This window comes from Mandrillus leucophaeus, unplaced genomic scaffold (assembly GCF_000951045.1).
Source record: "Mandrillus leucophaeus isolate KB7577 unplaced genomic scaffold, Mleu.le_1.0 Scaffold1450, whole genome shotgun sequence".
NCBI lineage: Eukaryota > Metazoa > Chordata > Mammalia > Primates > Cercopithecidae > Mandrillus > Mandrillus leucophaeus.
Genome location: NW_012101422.1, coordinates 234,639 through 241,349, shown reverse-complemented (window position 1 = coordinate 241,349; position 6,711 = coordinate 234,639). Strand labels below are relative to the sequence as shown.

The window sequence follows — 6,711 nt, the reverse complement described above, 5'->3', positions numbered from 1 at the left end:
CCCTAGGTCTTGTAAGTGGGCCACCAATCTTCACTGGTCAAGTCACACCATGCAGAGCGAATGCTTCAGAGAATGAGAGGCATGCAGGAACAGGGAGCTTCTCTGACTACCTTTTACCTACTTAAGAACAGTGTTTATCAGTGGCACCAAAGGGTCAACATATACATTTACACTGTTGTTGTAATTATTAAATGAGGTACCTAACATAGTTTAACAGCTGGAAATATACTTCATTTTCTCCCGGGGTATTAACCCTATCTAGGATTGAGCTGTGAAATTTCATAAATTAGTAATATCTGAATTGAAGGTTCAGGGATGAGTCAAATATTGTCAGATGAACCCTAAACAACTTCAATGGACAGAAAGAAAGTTGTGCAGATCGAAGTATGTGTGAGATGATATGGAAACTTTGGGAACACTTAAGATACACGAAATTCCCTGAAGAGGGCAAAGGAGGGTTTAGCTTGGAATGTCAGGAGATGAAGATGAAAGCAAACATGGCCCAAAAGGTAATCAACCTGTCATGACATGCTAAGAATTTTTGTACTTCATTCTCAGTGGCACTTAGTTATATATATATAAAATAATGCATAGAAAATGAGTAGTAGATATTCTCAAAGTTTGTTATACATTGGTCTAGAATAGAAATCAGGAAACTACTTGATTAAATAATGCTTGTAAATTGAAAGAAGTACATATGTGATAGATTTATTCGTATATTAAACTAAGTTTTAAGTTAAATGACCACTGTAAAATTTATAATTTAAAACATAAATGAAAATATATTTAATGATAAGTAAATATAACCAGAACTATTTAGGAATATTAAATAGAAATATAAAAAAAGAACACAACTGTTTTCCAACATTCACTATGTTTATTAAAAGCCAAGAATGGGCATATAAATTTGGGTTAATGTTCTAAATAATTTTAAACACTTTCATGCTTCTTAGCACTACCTCTATTTCGCTTTCATGAAAATCTGTATTTGAAGAACACTGATATGGTTTGACTCTGTGTCCCCACCCAAATCTCATCTCAAATTGTAATCTCCACATGTCTAATGAGAGATCGGGTGGGAGGTGATTGGATCATGAAGGCAGTATTCCCCATGCTGTTCTCATGACAATGAGGGAATTCTCATGAGATCTGATGGTTTTAAAAATGTCAGTTTCCTCTGAACACTTTCTCTCCCCTACTGCCTTGTGAAGAAGGTGCCTCCTTCCCCTTCACCTTCCACCATGATTGTAAGTTTCTTGAGGCCTACTCAGCCTTGCAGAACCATGAGTCAATTAAACCTCTTTTCTTTTTAAATTCCCCAGTCTCCAGCGGTATCTTTATGTAAGTGTGCAAATGGACTAATACAAACACAAACACAGATGGTAGTTTTGGTGTTACTTCGTTAAAGAGATGCAGCATTTTCCCAATTTTGTGAGTATCAGGTCTTTTGCAAATGATTCACAAGTTTTTTTTTTTTTTTTTAATTTTACAAAGTTTTAAAATAAGATAGTAAATCAGTATGTTTTTAAATAGAACTGTGCAACATATTTTGTGATGAATGATATTGAGGAAATGGCCTAACTTTTCTAGGTCTGAGTTTCTTTATTTCTAAGCAACTGAAGGAAGTGGAAATGCATGACATCTAATATCCCTTACCACAAGAAATAACGATGCTTTATTTTCACCAAAAATATTCAGTATGAATGTGTGCATACATGTAAACACATAACCAGGTGACTATGACATGGTGGGGCAGGAAAATTCAGTAGGCTGAATAGGAATGTGTGATCCAAGGAGGCAGTCATGCAGATTCTCTCAAAAAAGATATCTTTAAATCACACTCAGAAGAAAAATAGGAAGTTGTTTATATATTAAAAATATACTGAACCTCTCACATGCATATACTCCCTTATTTTGTAATATAACATCAAACTAAAACTAAGTCCCAGATAGTGAAAACAAATATGATAAGTTAAAGCAGGAGAAGATAATGCCATGAATTAGTTTGAAGACGGGATAGATATCTTACCTACTGTAAGTCCTATCACCAAATTGCTATGGCTAGTTTTTAATACAGTTCCTATAGAGGGCAGGAGGTGTGAGTTACCTTGGAACCAAATGAGGTCAGAAACTAAAACCGAAATCACTCCAAAAAAACTTCATAATCCAATAATAGTTGTCCTCTAATAAAACTTACACCAGAGAAAAATCTGCCTATGTATTTAAGAAGGTACCAGAAAGTCTGTCCTATGCCTCTATGCTGTGGTAGCAGAAATGTCTCTTACAAAAAATTTAATCCCTGCATTTGTTCTACGTACAAGTGAGAAATCCAAGTTAACACTATGCAAATGATATGAATTTTGGGAGGAAGAATTAAAAGGAAAAATTCTAGTTTATTAACATTTTGTCAAAATTCACAAGAAGTACTCTCTTGAGAATAAATTTTATGTCTTTAGCCAATATTTTTAGTTGACTGAATTGTGTTTATTGTCATATGTTCTTGTTGGTAAGAGGATTTACTGGATTTGGAGTTCTGTACGTAGTTACAGAACAAAACAATTCCCACTATATATATACACATATATATGTGTATATATATATGCATGCCTTTTTGTCAGACAGTAAATTGCTTAGAAATGGAAAACGTAGTTACCTCTTTTTGTCATCCAGCTGCCTTTGAATCCATTATTCTTCATCGAGACAGCTTAATTCCCTGAGTGTTTTAATGCAATTCCAGAAGTTATAACAATAACACATTACATTTAGTGCAATAGAATGATTATCTCTTCTACTTTCTGCTTCAGTCTCATTCAATAAATTAAAATCTTTTAGAAAAATGTATTCAGTCTGATAGGGAAGCACTTCAGTAGGCATACTACTAATGTCTAGTAGATATCCCAATAAATAAACCTTTCCTTATTTTCCAGATGTGGTTTTTATGCTGCATTGCTACTCACAGTAAACAATAGACTAGTAACACAGACAGTACAGGTTTAATGATGAATTAAACTGCATTGCATTGACATTCTCTAAGCCAGTAAGCTCTATATAATTGATTTTCTTTCAGAGGTCAATGTGTAACAGCAGTTTGAAAGTGACATCCCCAAATAAATTGTAATCGTTGACCCCTGCCGCAACTTTCTGTATATCATTAGCTGAGGCATTAAACCTGTATGTTTCTTCACCTGTATTACACAATAAAAATAATGATTTTCTACCAGAAGATTGTGAGTAAAATCATTGATACAATGTTTAAAACATTGTAAAATATTAATTCATACTCTTCAAAGACAGCTACAATTAACATGACTGTATAATGATCATTATGAGTACATTCTCTCTCATTGTATGTATGTATATACTAGTTATATTGCAAATTATAATTATTTAGAAGGTAACCCTTCTAAAATGTCAATGACTTAACTAGCTTTAGATAAATGTAAGAATGGAACTTTAGAATTAATAAATAAGCAATACATTACAGTATTTCAAATAACATTTCATTTTCTTTCACTCTTAGCATTTATATTTACCCTGTAGTTTCTGTGACTTTACCCAAATTATGGTGATTTACATTGCCAACTTCTGTTTGAAGTGTGTGTGATTTACAATTTTTTGACTATTTTGAGATTTTAAACTGAGAGCACATTTTTACTACTTATATCACTATTATTTTCACGATATATTTGTGTGATCCTGAAGTAGAGTGACATCTTCTTTGGAACAATCACTTCATAAATTTGATCAATTTGAAAGTCCAAACATGTAGCATATGTTAGGACTGCCTTCTTTTGTAATAATCCAAATAATATTTTCTTGTAAATACCTAGCACATTTTGCTTATCTATTCATTCATAGTCAGATGTTTGGATTGCTTCCACCTTTGACAATTACACATAATTCTGCTTTGAAGATTGTTGTACAAGTATCTCTTCAAGTACCTGCTTTCAATAATTTTGGTTATACACCCCAAAGAATTACTAGATCATATTGTATTTTTAACTTTTTGAGGAACTAACATAGATATTTCAGCATTTCACATTCCCAGCAACTGTGCATAGTGGGTTACAATTTCTTCACATCCTCACCAATACTTGTTATTTTCTGTTTTGCTTTTGTTTTATCGGTAGCCACCCTCATAGATAAGTTGGTATCTCATTGTGGTTGTCATTTGAATTGTCCTGATGATTGGGGGTATCGGCCATCTTTTCATACACTTATTAACTGTTTTAATACTTCTTATGATAAAACACCTATGCAAGTCCTTTGTTCATTTTCCAGTTAGTTTCTTTGTGTGTTTTTGTTGTTGTTGTTGCTGCGGGTTTTTTTTTTAAATATTCTAGATAGTAACCTCTTATTAGATACATAATTTGCAAATGTTCCCTCTCATTTTGTGGGTGGTCTTTCACTCTATTAATCGAGTCCCTAATACACAAAAGTTATTTTGAAGTAATCCAGTTTACCTATTTTAGTAGGTTTTATCTCAATGAATTTTTTATTTTACTTAAGTTGTCAATTTTTTGGCATATAAGTTTCTTATATTCCTTAATTACCCTTTATTGTTGGTATAATAAATTTCCAGTTGTCTTTTTTTCTGTATTAGTCTGACTAGAGGTTGATCAACTTTACTGATATTCTCAAACAACAAGTTTTTATTTTGTTGATTTTTCTATTTTAATTTTGTTTTTCTATTTCATTAATTACTTGTTTGATCTCTGCTATTTTCCTATTTCTTCTTGTGTTTTTCTAAATTCTTAAAGGAGAAGCTGAGTTCATTGAGTTTAAACAATTTTGTTTTCTAATGTTTAGTGTTATAAATATCTCCCTAAATACTGCTTTACAGATATCTTATAGATGTTGATATGTTGCATTTCAGTTTTATTTGTTCAGAATATGTACTTTCTAACTTTATTTTTTATTTCTTTTGACGTATGTTCTGTTTAGAAGCATTTTGTTTAATTTCTATAGATTAGGGAATTTTCCTGATATCTTTCTGTTGTTTTTTTTCTAATTAAATCCCACTGTGATCAGATAATGTACTATGTAGACTTTATCTATTTGAATATGTTAAGACTTTTATAATGGGCCACGGATATATTACAGGGAGAGGGTATTGACATATCTGATTGTGACTGTGGATTCTTTTATTTCTTCATATGACTATCAGTTTGTTTCATATATTTGAAGCTATGTTTTAAGTGAATAAATATTTTGGATTTGTAGATCCTCTTGCCAAATTGACCTCCTTTATAAGTGGATGTTGATTTGTTACCCAATCTGGTAATAATCAGGATGTCTTCCAATAATGTCCTCTAATCAGGATGTTTCCAACATTTAAATTTAATGTCGTTATTGATCTATTAAAGAATATCTATAGTCTTACTAGTTGTTTTTCTTGTGATTTTACTGGTTGGCCCATGGTTTTTTCTTACTTTTTCTTCATTTTCCGCTTGTATTCTATTATTTAAATTTTTATGATTCCATTTTACCTACATTATTGGCTTATTATTTGAAAACTTTTTATATCTTTTATTTATTGCCCTAGAGTTTACAAAAGGCATCTTGCTTTTATTACGATCTACCTATCAATTGTATTACACCATTTCACGTACAGCATAAAATACCAAGTATTTATTTCTAAAAATTTGTTTTATTGGAAATAGTTGTCATATAAAACTGAGTTTTTAGTAGTTACAATGAAACAAAATTTAGAATAGGAAAAATACCTTCTGAAGCTATATTGTTATGCTTAAAATTTCCAACAACAGCAAAGACTTAAAATTCTAACACTCATTTGTCAAAAGCTACTTACAGTCTATTTGTCAAAGAAGCATCAGTTTCTATGGGAATGAAATGAAGTACTCTCAGCAATGGGTTGCAGAAGTGTGTTAAATTTCAATGACTGAAACTCAGCACTCCTCTAATAACATAACTAAGCACTCAGTGCTAAATTCAGCAATGGTTTTTCAAACACATTCTTAGAGTGACTATAATTCTCTGAATAGTGGCTAACTGAAAATGAGTATTTATAGAACAGTTTTTGAAATTATTACAGTGTAAAGTGTGCATCTTTAACCCTGTACAAAATCACCATGTTATAGAATTCGCAGCTTGGTTGTTCATTTAAATAAAATACTTTCAATATACCATTACTATTCAGAAATGAATAGAAAGCAATTGAATTCTCCGTGGGAACTTGGATATACAAGGTCTGTTATTTGTCATCACAGTATTGGCTTGCAAGTTTAAGAGCCAAATTCTCTTATTTACCAAAATACATACTTATGATCTCCTGATGTGATCAAATTATCATTGAAGTAGTAAATCACTTCCTAGATTCAACTCCACTTGACAATGTATCAATGTCTGAGGCATAGGGTATTTTTTCCCCAGAAATATTTTCTTTACCAACAGGATGTGATTTTAGTGTATGTTTTGTTTAATTTTCAATGAAAAATATTTTTAAAAATCTCTACATATTCTTGGCGGGGCGCGGTGACTGACGCCTGTAATCCCAGCACTTTGGCAGGCTAAGGCAGGTAGATCACAAGGTCAAGAGATCGAGACCATCCTGGCCAACATGGTGAAACCCAGTCTGTACTCAAAATACAAAAATTAGCTAGGCGTGTGTCACATGCCTGTAGTCCCAGCTACTCGGGAGACTGAGGCAGGAAAATTGTTTAAACCCGGGACGCGGAAGTTGTAGTGAGC

The 6,711-nt window shown here is 32.2% G+C and overlaps 1 pseudogene; it reads left to right on the top strand.

The window, feature by feature from the left end:
- Positions 1 to 386: 386 nt before the first annotated feature.
- LOC105535375 overlaps positions 387 to 6,711 on the top strand; it is a 58,917-nt pseudogene continuing 52,592 nt past the window's right edge.